This window comes from Desmodus rotundus, chromosome 4, assembly GCF_022682495.2.
Source record: "Desmodus rotundus isolate HL8 chromosome 4, HLdesRot8A.1, whole genome shotgun sequence".
In the NCBI taxonomy this organism is placed as follows: Eukaryota; Metazoa; Chordata; class Mammalia; order Chiroptera; family Phyllostomidae; genus Desmodus; species Desmodus rotundus.
Window position 1 is genome coordinate 144,243,428 of NC_071390.1, and position 13,902 is coordinate 144,257,329.

General features: G+C 41.7%; 1 protein-coding gene and 1 long non-coding RNA gene across 20 annotated transcripts in view; one reads left to right on the forward strand and one right to left on the reverse strand.

Annotated features, from left to right (window-relative positions):
* The window catches only part of KIAA1217 (KIAA1217 ortholog), a 300,119-nt gene that overhangs the window by 214,400 nt on the left and 71,817 nt on the right, over positions 1 to 13,902 (forward strand). Inside the window, exon 1 of one of the 19 annotated variants that reach the window (XM_053922566.1) lies at positions 11,835 to 11,915. The exons of 16 other annotated variants lie outside the window; for them this stretch is intronic. The gene's annotated coding sequence lies outside the window, so the exon portion shown is untranslated. Of the gene's footprint in view, positions 1 to 11,834; positions 11,916 to 12,096; positions 12,177 to 12,217; positions 12,728 to 13,902 lie in introns of those variants that run through there. 2 more of the 19 variants (XM_053922565.1, XM_053922562.1) reach the window with 2 other exon arrangements.
* Positions 1,028 to 11,814, reverse strand: LOC123478159 (uncharacterized). Its single transcript, XR_006653293.3, has 3 exons — positions 11,677 to 11,814; positions 10,748 to 10,917; positions 1,028 to 1,669 (listed from the first exon to the last, which is right to left on the reverse strand). It is a non-coding gene; the product is annotated as an uncharacterized lncRNA (long non-coding RNA).

The window sequence follows — 13,902 nt, forward strand, 5'->3', positions numbered from 1 at the left end:
TACATAAGGCCTCTCCTGATAGAAGGTGTGAATACCTGGCATGTCATTTAAGCCAGGGGACCGTTCTTATTGTTCAGGAAGTACTAGCACACTCCATATTTCTGAAATCCAGGAAATATGTTTCACTCAGTTGATTGACACAAGTACTTGATTTCTTTCTTCTTATTTTCTTCTTTTCCTGTGAAATCAAAGGTCATGCTTGCCCTTGTTCTGATTTAACTCTTTCAACCTATCCCTTTTCATTTGCTCTTGACATAGTAGGAAGAGCTGCCAAAGGAAAACCCAAACAACAATAAGAAATCATAACAATGTCAATGATGAGGTGACTTGGAAATAGCAGGGACCTGATCTACAGGGCCTAAACTCCAGCGCGTGGTTTTTTCTGAACCACGCCTCTAAAGGGCGAGGTGTCCCAGAGCCTGACTGGGGCTCTGAAGCTCCGAGGGCTTCATCTAAGATGAGTGTCTAGTGCTGTTGTTTTTGGGTGTTTTTGGTTTTTTTACTCACTTCGAAGGAGGAAGGCAACTGAAGAGAACATTCTCTAGGTGGTTGACCCATTACTGTAGGGGTTGAGGGAACATTCTAGATGCATATCCACAGAGTGGATGCCATTTTTGCTTGCTTTAAAAGCAAATCTAAAAATATATTTCCTAGCAGCTGTGTCACTGCAAAACAAAACAAAACAAATAAATCTGCTCCACTGCAGCACAAATTACTCACTAGATGTCTCCAGGGTTCAGATCTTAATGCTTCAAAAATTTGCTGCAGATTTTACTGTATATATTTAGACCAAGGAGCCTATTAGCTTGAGATCTGGGAGAACCTCTGTATTCTCATGAAAATGAGAAACGTGCCACTGTTGGCAACCTAAGGCTGTAATTATGTTAATCTGACCATTTGAAGACTGAAATATGTCGTTTTAAAATGTGTCTGTATTTTTATTATTTGTAACAATGATCTGAAGAAATTTAGTGAAATACTAATAAGTTTCTATTCAGTATTTCTTTGTGACTACAGCATAACAATGAGTCAGATGTGGTATTTTGATATTTTTAATTTTGACAGAGAATTTTGATCAACACAGTCGTACTCAAATACATAGTACACATTAATACAAAAACTACCAAAATATTTTTATATTTTAAAGTAGATACAGCGAATAAATGTGCAAAGCTGTCTTAGCATATATGTTCAATAACAAGACATTTCTACATTTCCATTACATCACTATACTTCACTACACACCCATACCCCCAAAATCCCCCAAAATATTTTTTAGCTATATCACAGATAAATGTTTTTCTACCAGGAACTAAAGCACACAGATCAATAATACAAATATGGGACAGGACCAGAATGGACAATATAGTTGTAATTCTGAGAACATTCAAAAACTTGTGTTTAGTTAATTGGTTTGGCTTCTCCTCACCAGCCAAAACTTTTTAATACTTTCTTATTTTTTTTCTTCACCTGAGGATGTGATTATTGATACTAGAAAGAAAGGGGGGGAGGGAGAGAGAGAGAGAGAACCCACAACCTTTTGGTATATGGGACGATACTTCAACCAAATGAGCCACTTGGCCAGAGCCAATCAAAACTTTTATTCACAGGTAGATGATGACACAGATTCTCTTTTCATTCCCAAAGAGAGGTTCTCCTGGATAATAAGCTGCAAAGGGAAGGAAACATGGATAATTATTCATCTCATAATTTTTATAAATAATTGATATTTGAACATACTTGTCATACCAGTACAAAGTGGATGGGAAGTCTTTTATCTAACCTGATCTAGGTTCACTATTGCCAATTCATTTGGGAATGAGGATGAGTAAAAGCACCTCTCTGAATGTGAGTCCATGACGTACAATTGGACTTTTTTTCTCAAGGATGACGCTTTGGAATATATATAATACAGCACAGTGTTCTTACATGGGCTATATTCAGAATCTTCATTCTTTCATGAGCTCTTATATCTCAAAGATAATGTGTCGTTCTCTTCATCCTCCTGTGAGTATAATATTAAAGTAGATATTGTCCATTCTATTTGTTTTGCTCTCACAATTTATTGAGTGAGCCCATGAATGTTTGTTGGTGATTTTAATAGCAATCACACTTTTCTACATATAAAGTCATATAAGAATAATTTAGCTTATGTGATATCCACAGCACCAGGAGGGTAAGTACAGAAGATATCCCTAAACCAACTTAGTGCCTGAACCAGAGCCTCAGAAAAATTCAGTGGCAGGATGATAGTCACAGCCAGGAGACCCTCAGCAGGAGAACCCACGCCTTTCACTCATCATCAGGTGCTCATCCCACCACACCCTACTGCCTTCCTCAGGCACAAGGTGGGGAGGCATACTGATGAAAGAGGATGATCAAGCCCTTTTTAAAAATTAGAAACTACTTTGTAGACTTCAGTACATTGAAGGAGAACTTGAGATGTGAGGGTCATTGGCATCAAGCCATTGTCTCCCTGCCTAATTTTAAGAAACTTCCTTTGTCTGTTTATTGACCCCATATGTCCCTGTCCCCTCTGGGAGAAATGTTGCCCCAATGTTGCTTGCCAACGAGGGGGAGAAAAGTAAAAGAAAGGATAATAGAAAGAAGAAAAAAGACTGGAGGTTGGGTGGGGCAGTGGAGGAAGATGAACTGCTTTGGAGTCAGCCTGGAGCTCGTTTCTCTTTGCAGTGATTTGAAAGCTGTTGCTGCTGATCATGAACTTTCAAAGGTGCTTCACAGGTTCCAAAGCATTTTCTTTTCATGAGTCACCTCTTGTGTGACAGAGGATTCTTTCCTGTCAGGAGCAGTGTTTGGGAGAAGCAACTAGACCATGGCTGCCCCTGTGCAGGATGTGGGCATTTTGTCACATGGAGTGTGACTTCTTTCCATAGAGTCACTGAGCCACTAGCTATCTTTTTTCTCGTGAGCTCCTCTGATTCAGGAATGCTCAAAGACCTGGCAGTTTGTCGTAGGACACAAGGAAGCACATCTTGTCTCTGAGGAGGAGACTCCTGGCAGTATGGGAACCTGTGGGGGAGCAGCGATTGGCTGATGGACACAGCATGGGAAGGCAGGGCTGGTGAGAAGCTTGCCAACCAGGCCTCAGGGTATGCATGACTCCCAAACTGGCTGTTTTTGAGGCTGTTATTTATCCAAATAAGGAGAAGCAGTGGTTTTGCCGACCAGCTCAGATTTCTGAGGGGAGACTTGTCCACTGGCTGGCTGGCTGGCTGGCTGGCTGACTGGCTGGCTGACTTGATATTTGAACTGATAACACAAAGGTATTTCTTTGAAATGGAGCATTCTTGTGGGGTTATGGGTAGCTTGGAAGGCAGTTTCTCCCATATTTGTAGATAACAGTAATATGGTCTGCTCTACTTCCCTTGTACCTCCTGCAGCATTCAATATGGATGACTCTGTTCAGATATTTCTGGACCTGATTTTAGACAGAAATAATATTGGTCTTAGTGATCCCTGAACTATTGCCCTCCTTTGAAGAGTGCTCAAGGAAGGTCAGGCCTCTATTCTGACTTCTTAACACTAGAGTGCAAGAGTGGCCTGAGCTTCGTAGATCCCTGCCCTGTCCCTTGACTTTGGATAAGACATTTGAAGTCTCTGTGCCCCAGTTTCTTCATCTATAAACTGTGGATTATAACATTAACCTGGTGGGAATGAGCTGGGAATTAAATGAGGGAATTCTGGAAAGCATTGGGCAAACAGGCAGTATCCAAAAATATGAGTTTCCTTTCCCTCTTCCCATCTTTTCCTAGCAGGTTTTGTTGCAAATATTTACAGATAAAGAAATTCTAGGTAATTTAGTAAGGTCAGCTTTCTAAAGTAGGATTTAACTAAGCCCACAGTTGAATGGAGATTTTGATGTGAGCTTCCCCCTCCCCTCTAATGCTGAAAGAAGTGGTTCTCAAAAGTGTGGTCCCTGGACCATCAGGTCAGCACCATCTGGGGACTTATGTAGAAATACAGATTTCTGGACCTCACCCAGACCTGCTAAATCAGACACTGGAGGTGGAGCCCTTTGCTCATGTTTAAGCAAGCCCTCCAGGTGATTCTGATGTATGCCCGAGTTAGAGAACCACTGCCCCAGAGTAGCTTACTGACTGGGTCAGAGGTCAATCCATTGCCCTAGGGTGCTGGGCATTTCCCCACCTCTCGTCTCTGGTGGAGCCTTACTCCCTGCCTTGAAAGCCTAAGAGAGGAAACTCTTTCTTGCCTATTGAAATTCTTCTCATTACTTACAGACTCACTTCAACCTTACCTCTTCAGAAAACTGTTCGTCAACTCTTCTGGCCAGAATATTACTCTGCTATAGATTCTGAAAGTGTTTGGCTATGGCACTCATTTGATAATTGCCAGAGTATTCTTACTTTGTCTTATTTTGAATATTCATGTATATGCCTCATTTTTTTCTACTAGAATGTTAGTTTGTCAAAGGTAGGAATTATGTCTTATAGATCCTTTTTTTGTCATCGGCCTAACTCTGGGCTTTGCATGTATAGTGGCTGCTCAATAAATATTTTGTGACCCCACAGAACGTTATAGTTAGAATGGGCCTGGGAGACAGTCTAGATGGGACTTCTTGTTTATAGTTAAAAACTGATGTTAAGCTGATGTTGACCAGAGTGCAGGTTCCATGATTCCCTGTTTAGTGTTTGTCCCACTTCACGTTGCTGCACTGACTGCGGACAGACACCCTAAGTGGGGGCATCTGGGCCACCTGTCTGATCCAGACTAGCAGGTACTCGCGTGCTCTCTGCCACAGAGTCCAACAAAACTCAAGGAAAACAAATGGATTTTCAAAGGTATATTCATTTAATTTATAAACATGGAACCCTTTAAATTCTTTTATAACTAATGAGAACTGGGAAAGTTTATGATCCTGTATAACTATAAAACAAATGACAATCAGTCCCAGTCTTAACACAACTCTTCCCAGTTCACTAATTCAATATGCCTGGGATACCCATGGAACTTCTTTTGGCTTCAACAGTTGCTATGAAGAAGAAAGTAAGTGGCTCTTCTGAACCCAGGAAGAGTTGGCACAAGGACTGTTTTGATCTGGATTTCCATCATTGTTTTTTCATGTTTACTTTGAAGGAAAATGGAACTGGGTGGATTTGTTGAATTATTGTCCTTCACTGATATCCTCTGGGGCTCTTCCCTCACACAGCCCTTCCTTTTCTTGACACACTGGCTCATATTGTTCAGCCAAGGATCAAAATAATGGCACAACTGAAAAACCTTTCATCAGAAGCCATCCATAAAATTCCATTTAAGATGGGTTTTGCCCACAGAGCTTATTACTATGTGTTGTGTGTGTGCTCTATTGCTTGGCATTAGAACCAGCACATATCCTACTGCAACTGGTATAAAGTAGAGCAGAGTGCAGGCAATGTGGTGATTGCAATAGAAGGGCCACTGTTTTAACCCAGGTCCACAGAGTTGTTTTTCAAAAGACTCTGAGGAGAGAAGGAGGAGATGTGTAGAAAAGACAAGGAGCCAACCTGAAGGGGTTAAACCTACTGGCAATGCTTGGTGTTAAGAAGCTGAGGCTGCTTAAAGCATGAGAAAGTGTTTGATGAGAGGATCCAACGGAAGTCTTGAGATCAGAGTGGCTACATTGTGACAAGACAGTGACAGGCCACAAATAAAGGACAATTTGTTTTCCAGCTTGGCATCTACCATTCATCAATGTTTAGTACCATATTCTGCAACAGTCTCTGAAGAAATATCTATTTTTTAAGCAGTAGCTGTAGATCATAAAACTCCATATAGATTATCATCAATTTATTGTTTAAGTTTAGATATGTTGTGGATATATCATCAACCTAGTATACATTTTTGTAAGTCTTACATTGTGATGATTATCCTAAAGCTAAGTAATTTTATATGAACTTTTTTATTTTGATTTTTTTTAAATTGTATCTTATTGCTTATGCTGTTACAGTTGTCCTAATTTTTCTCCCTTTTCCACTCTCCACGCAGCCCTCCTCCACTCCCTCAGGCAATACCTACACCAATGTTCATGTCCATTGGTCACGCATGTATCTTCTCTGGCTACTCCATTCCCTATGCTGTGACTTTACATCCCTGTGACTTTGAATTTGTACTTCTTAATCCCTTTACCTTTTTTCAAATTCCCCTGACCCCCTTCCATCTGGCAACCATCAAAACGTTCTCTATATCTATGATTCTGTTTCTGTTCTGCATGTTTGTTTATTTAGCTTCTTAGTTTCAATTGTTGATAGATATGTATTTATTGCCATTTTATTGTTCATATTTTTGATCTTCTTTTTCTTACATAACTCCCTTTAACATTTCATATAATACTGGTTTGGTGAGGACGAACTCTAGCTTTTTCTTGTCTGGGAAGCTCTTTATCTGTCTTTCAATTCTAAATTATAGCTTTTCGGGGTAAGTTATCTTGGTTGTAGGTCCTTGCTTTTCATGACTTTGAATATTTCTTTCCAATCCCTTCTAGCCTGCAAAGTTTCTTTTGAGAAATCAGCTGACAGTCTTATGGGGATTCCCTTGAAGGTAACTAACTGCTTTTCTCTTGGTGCTTTAAGATTTTCTCCTTGTCTTTAACCTTTGGCATATTAATTATGATGTGTCTTGGTGTGGGCCTCTTTGCATCCATCTTGTTTGGGACTTTCCGTTTATTTCCTGGACTTGTATGTTTATTTCTTTCACCAAGTTAGGGAATTTTTCTGTCATTATTTTTTCAAATAAGTTTCCAATTTCTTACTGTCTCTCTTTTCCTTCTGGCACCCCCATGATGCAAATGTTGGTATGCTTGAAGTTGTCCCAGAGGCTCCTTACACTATCCTAATTATTTTTATTCTTTTTTCTCCTTGCTGTTCTGATTACATAGTTTTTGCTTCCTTATATTCCAAATTGCTGATTTGATTCTTGGCTCCAGTTCTCACTAAGTTTATTGAGCATCCTCATAACCAGTGTTTTGAACTCTGCACCTAGTAGATTGCTTGTCTCCATTTTGTTTAGTTCTTTTTCTGGAGTTTTGTTCTGTTCTTTCATTTGGGCCTTGTTTCTTTGTCTCCTCATTTGTCATTTTAGCAACCTCCCCATGTTTGTATCTTTGTATTAGGTAGAGCTGCTATATCTCCCAGACTTGGCAGAGTGACCTAATGTAAGAAGTGTCTTGTAGGGTCCAGTAGCACAGCCTCCCCTATTACCCATGCTGGGTACTCAAGATGCACCCACCATGTGGGCTATGTACACCCTCCTGTTGTAGTTAAGATTTGATTGCTGTTGGCATGTCCAAGGTCAGCCACTGACTGTATTCTGTCCAGGGTCACACAGCATAAGCTACAAAGTGATCTGCAGATGGTTGCTGCTAGTGCTGGGCCTGGGGCTCACTGGAGCCAGATACTGCTTGTCTGAGAGAATTTAGGAAAATCTGAAGCAAGGGCCAAGACTAGCCATTTGCATGGAAAAGCTAAGGGAAACAGCTTGAATGGGTCTGAAAGTTGGGTGGGGCAGGACTTCAGGGAATCACCAGAGTGGGGGGAACAGTATGAGCCAGGTTGATGGAGTCTTAGGTATGGCACCTACTTGCTGGCTCTGTGGCTTTGGTCAGGAGAGGGCTCATAAGAGGAAGTGGCCTCTGCCAGCACTTTTGTCCCCCCAGCTTTTGCCCTAATGCTGGCCAATTCAGTTCCTCCCAGTATGTCCCTGGTGCCTTTCAATCTGCTGCTCCTGTGCCGGAGCTCAGAGGGAGTGAGTCCGACTAAATCTGTGTATGGGCTCTTTAAGAGTAACTGCCTGAGATTCCAGCAGTTTTTGTCTCAGACAGACTCAATCCCCACTGATTTTTACAGCCAGAAGTTCTGGGGACTGATCCTCCTGGCACTGGAAGCCTGTGCTGGAGGGGCCTTGTGTTGGGCTGGGACCCCTCACTCTTGAGATACCCCTCCTGATTTTATCCATCACACGTGGGTATGGGACCAGCCTGTTCCATGTCTCTGCGCCCCTCCCCTCCTTCCAGTCTCAGTGTGTTTTCTTCTTTAATTCTGTAGTTGTAGGACTTCCATTCAACTTGATTTCTGATGATTCTGAATGATGGTTGTTCTATAGTTTAGTTGTAATTTTGATGTGGTTGTGCAAGGAGGCAAACCATGTTTACCTACACCATCATCTTGACTGGAACTTTCAACTTTTTTCACTTATAACATAATCAACTTGATCACCTTCCCTAACGCCAGGTAAGAAGGACATTGGACATAGTTGTAGAGGTGTAATGCCTCTGCAGTGATTCAGCATGTCTGAGAGGTGTGGTCCCAGGAATGTCATCCAGTAGCACGATTATGGTCATAATGATAACAAGTGTTAACAGATAAAACCCAGATATTTTATCCCACAAGTAATTTGGTGTCTGTGACTAATGAAAACATCTATGTGTACATATACATACTTACACATATCACTAGTGATGAAATATTTATATAGTGACAATTATTAATACACAATATAAGTATATGTGAGTATAATATATAAACATATCTATATGTTAGTTAAATAGAATGTATAATTAATAATATAACTAATATAGCTAATTTTGAGGCAAGATGATAAAACCTACTAGTGAGTCAAGAGAGTAGCTAGGTAATTAGATCCTAAGCTCGCTGTGTTCCAGTTATTCTTTCCTTTGCCATGAAAACCTCAACCTGTGAGTGAAGTGAATGAGGTACTTCTCCCACAGAGTTCACCAGCTGCATGCAGAAGGTCCAAACTCAGACACACCCTCAGTGATCCCAGTAGGGAGGGCTTGGGGACATGATTCCTCTCAGAGCAGCACCCAGTGTCTTGGAGGACACGTGATCTCACACTTAAACACAAAAGGATCAGTGACACCATGGCTTAGCTGGAGACAGCTATTCTCACTGCTTCACTCCTTAGTGGTGATGGGATGTTAAACAAGGTTCTCACCTCCTTACACATCCATTTCCTACCCATTTAGGTGGGGATAGTAAACCTAACCTTTGCATTTCTGAGGCCCATGAAATGAAATCACATTTGAAAGTGCTGTGCAAGCTTCAAACTGTTGGATGTTATCGTGTGTGTGTTTGTGTGTGTGTGTGTGGCCAATAAATCCTTTGCATTGTAGAATAAGAAATGTTATAAATAAATAAAGCACTGTGTTATATATTGCAGAATGTCTGTTGACAAGTTAAGTAGAAGTTTAGAGAACTGTCATAAAAAGAAAAATACAGTCTAAGGCACTGAAAGTTATGTTTGAGTGGAAGAGATGAATTGCTACTAGCAACAAATCTAGAACACCAAAGGGATTCCTGTTTAAAAGAACAGTGTCCATCCGGGAAATGGGTGAGGTGCAGAGACAGAGGTAACTAATGAGAAAGCTATTTGCACCATCTGTTGCAAGTGGTAGAAAGAAGATATCATTTTACAAACTGCAGCTATTTTAGGTACAAAAGGAGGTTGTCCTTGGCCTGGAAAATGCAGGAGTATCCCAACAGAAGATTGAGTATCAGTGCAAGAACAATTTTCTTTTGTCTGTCCTATAGCTCAACACAGTGACTGGTTGTGGAAATTAAATGATTTATTTAACATCACTTCTTTACTGTCTTCCAGACTGAGATCTTTAATCACAATTGGGCAAAATACTAAGTCAGTCAGATCTGGTATGGGCCCAGCAGAGTTTCCCATGTCAAAATATTTGTGCAAATAATAATTACCTTAAATATAGCCATAAGGTAACCACTGATGGGGCCATCTCTTTCCTGAGAATTAAATAATTTTGGCAACAGTCTGTCTCATGTCTGGGAAACATTCCATTTATGATCATATGAAATATTAATAGGTTTGCTAAGACTTCACAAATGACCATCGTTCCAATTTTAATGGTGTAAGCAATATGAATTTGAAAATTTTTTAACATCGTGATCACTTCCCATCACAATATCATTTTCATGTTGATAAGCACATTTTAAATTTTCCTTTAGCATATGTAATTTTGTTGAAGCCAATAAAGAAATGAATAAGAGGAAGAGGGAAATAGGAATAAATTAAGTCTTTCTCAAGACTCTTAACCTTACCAGAGCATAAAAACTATTTCCTGTTGAGGTAATGATGAATTTTCTGACATGTCCTTGCTTAATAGTAACTCAAAAGACATACATTGCTTCCATTTTGCTAAAGGGCCAGTCAATGAGTGACAGGAAGAGGAAGAATGAAGAGTAGGACTCTATACCCGGCTGGGAAGAGCAGGTTCACAGAGGTGGCAGCATCCAAGGATGGCCCTACTGAGGAGGGTCTGCTGACGTCAGGAAGCCAGAGCATAGGGTATTAATGGCTGGGTTGTGATGACCTAGCCCTAAGGACCCCTTCTCTGGAGTGCAGGCACCACTTAGCTGGAGCTAGGGCCTGCATGGCCCCAGGATAGTGTTTAGGAAATCAGCTTGCCTGTTCCTCCGGCAGCACCTGGGATCTTGACTGCCTTCTCTTTCTCTTGGGTGAACTGTGCGCTTCTTATTAGGCTAGAGGGCATTGAACTCATCCTGATTCACCGCAGAATTGGGCAAGCCTTCAAACTCTGACAGTGAATTACTGCTCTGATAATGATGGAGCCGCATGTACTCTGCAACGGTACCCAGGATCATTTTGAAAGAAAAAGGGAACTGTTCTGAACCTAACAGGAAGAGAGGGAGAGGTGAATCAGATCTTCTCTCAATTTGCACCTTCCGTTTACCTGGTATCAGGGTCAACAGAAGCCACCTCTCCCTAAAACAGCTGACACGATGAATATGTTGAGTGTGGCGTGATACCCTCAGCCAAACAGCGGTGAGCTGAGAGCTTCTGTTTCCCGGGGAAGAGGACATGACCCAGACACTTCACATTTGTTCCCTCTAACAAGCAGCCCTGCGCAGATAAACAGTGGGTAAATTAATACAAGAGCCTGATGGTTAGGATGTCTTATGCCAAAATCAGGGTCCTTAGGGATGTGATAGGGTGGAATCGTGGCCTAATCAGACATGGGAGAGCAGCCTCTGCCTCCACCTTCCTGGAAAGCTCACATTGGACTGAAGAAACAAAACCTGCCAAATGTACCCCAGATGCGTCCGGGGCTGACAGTGTGCGCTTCCCATACCCTGGCGAGAAATAACAAACTCCAGCTGATTAGATTAACAATCAAAACAAGGGTTTTCATATTCCTTCTTCTCTTGTCCGACCTCTAACAACCACTTCATCCAAATATTGTTTCTAATGAGACATCTTAGGAGGGTGGCGATGTCATGTGCTCTGTTTTCTCCCTCCCTTAATAACCACAAAGCGTCTCGATGGCAGTAAACAGTTTTTGGAGAAAACCTGCAATGCTGACTGAAACTGAGCGTGAGAGACGTCATGGAATGCTTTTGGTCAGCAAGAACAACCTCTAAAAGCCTTAAATGTTTGAAAAATGTGCAGGCTGCCCAGAGCGTGGTCACGGGGTGTGGCCTGAGGCCGGGGAGGCTTCCAGCCCAGCATTGGGTGACTTTTTTGCTGGATTGCCACTCGGATAGCTTTCCCTTCCACTCAGGCCCTGAGTACTCAGAAAGCATGGGTGACTGACAGAGCCTACCTGTGGGCTACGGAAGTGCCTCTTTCTCCCGTCCTCCTTTGTTAGCAATGTGTTCATACCTGTCATCTGCGGAGCACTGCACGAGCCCTTCTTGTTGGGAACACACTCGTCCCTGCGCCTGTCCACCTGGAAGAGAGCAGCTGCCTTGACAGCGGCTGCCCACAGCAGTCTCTGAAGACTGCCCTGGCCTTCTCCCCCACCTTGTTGAGGGTGGGTCAGAAAGGTTCTGGTTTCCTTTCTCAAATTTCCTCTGTGCTTAAGTGTTGGCCGCCACCGTGTATCTCTTCTCTCCTTTCAGGTATGTTTTCCAGAATGATTGCAGTTGCCTGCCTGGCACTGTGTAAGACTGATTAATGACTGCTACCCAAAGTTCAGCTTGGTAAAACCAGTCTGGTTAATGAGTAGACGGACAGCCTCCTCCCTAATGTTTTCCCTCCGGTGTTATAAACCAGGGGAATTGGCTCACATTTCCTTCCGCAGCCAATCCAGAGACTGCTAAAATCTGGCAGCAGGCCAGGTGTGGGGTGCTGGTAGCACCCTCACCACAGAGCACTGACCTGTGAGTTAGTCCTGAGGGTAATTAGCATGTTGGGTTTCCTGATGGTTTCGGTTGTTGGTGGCTGGTTGTTTGCTGTTTTTAATGTTCCTGTTTGTCTTAGTTAAATCTATTTTGCAATGTTTCCTTCATTGTTAACCCATTTACCTAGGTCTCTCAGAGTTTGTTCATTGGTGTGTGTTTTCCATGTAAGCAATTGTTAAAGGACTGAGTCACCCGTGCAGTAGCCCGTGGTTGGATGTGGGCTGAGGTTATTTAGTGACTAATTTCCAAGGGGAGGAGAAATTGGCTTATCACAGGGAGGAAGGCGTTTTATCCATGCCTGTGGCGGCTTCTTTCAGAAGACGGAACAGGACAAGATGGTCTCAACTGGTTGCGAACACTCAAGCTGGGCGACGTTTCTTTGTGATCTCTTCTCTGAAAACTGTTTAAAATATTCAAGTGTGGAACTAAGGATTTAGATGAAGCAGCAAACAAAGGAATCGTGTAATTGGGAGCTGAGCCAATGTGATTTCTCACGGCGTTAGTTATACAGGTGATTTCCTTAAGAGAAAGTAAGTGGCTTTAATTCTTTGTGGCTGGGAGTCTCGTTAGAATCCTCTTCAGTTTTGTCCGGTTACTTCATTGTATAGTCTGATTGAGTGGGCTGTTTATAAATTCTAGACTTGAAAGGGTGGGGCTTGAAATAAAATAAAGTGTACATAATATTCCCTTTCTGCAAACAATATATGTATTTTAAATACTCTACAAAAGACATGATTACATGAGACTGTTTCCCAGAATGATTTAAGATAAACATTTTTTATGCTAGGTTTTTTTGCAGAAACAAATTTAAGATGTTTCCCCTTCGTATCCTACATTCAAGAAACCTCTCAATGAGTAATAGGTGTTTGAACTTACAGTGTTTGGGGGAAAGAAAATATAGATAGGTATATGTTAGAATTTCTAACTCAAACTTTGGGCAATTCATTTGAAACTGCCCCAGATTTCTTCTGGTCTTAAGAAGTTCAGGCCAAAGAGCATTTTGAGCTGTGAGCTGTGGTCAGGGACGGCAGCTTTAGCTGGGGCTGTGGTCCTGGGCTCTGGAAGAAACTATGCTGTTTACAAGAACTGCAAGGGTTCAACCCAGAGGCAGCAGTGGTTTGGGCAGTAATGGAAAGAGGGAGATTCTGTGCCCAACACAGCAGATGAACAATGGAGAACCGCCTTGTCCATACATTGCCCATATATCTGGTGCACAGAAGGGAACATTTTCTTTGGGCCGATGTGTAGGCAAAGGAATATCTGTGTTGTATTCTGGTAAGGTGTTAAAAGAACCTTTACTTTTGTGTGTAGGTCATCTCTTTTCTGATGTAAAATGAAGTTCTTTAGAGCTCCTAAAAAGATGTTACTGTTAAAATTTTGTGGGCCAAAAGGGTCAGTGATATAACGTATTCAGATACGTTTAACGTAGTAAGAGAAGTGAGATCTCTAGTGGCACCAGAGAGATTTGGTGGGAAAATAAGGGATTCAAGTATATTAAGGTGCATAGCAACTGTGTGGATATGTGTGAGTTTTGCTTATTTATTTTACCTTTAAAGTTTAATATAATTTTCTCCTAAAAGGACTGACTTTGAGTACTAGTGCAGGAAAAACCCAGTACATATTTAATGCCATTTTTTTACTGATTTGCCAAAAAACAGTTAAAAAACAAAAGGAAAGTGTGTAGGTGCCTAGGAAGACACCTCCA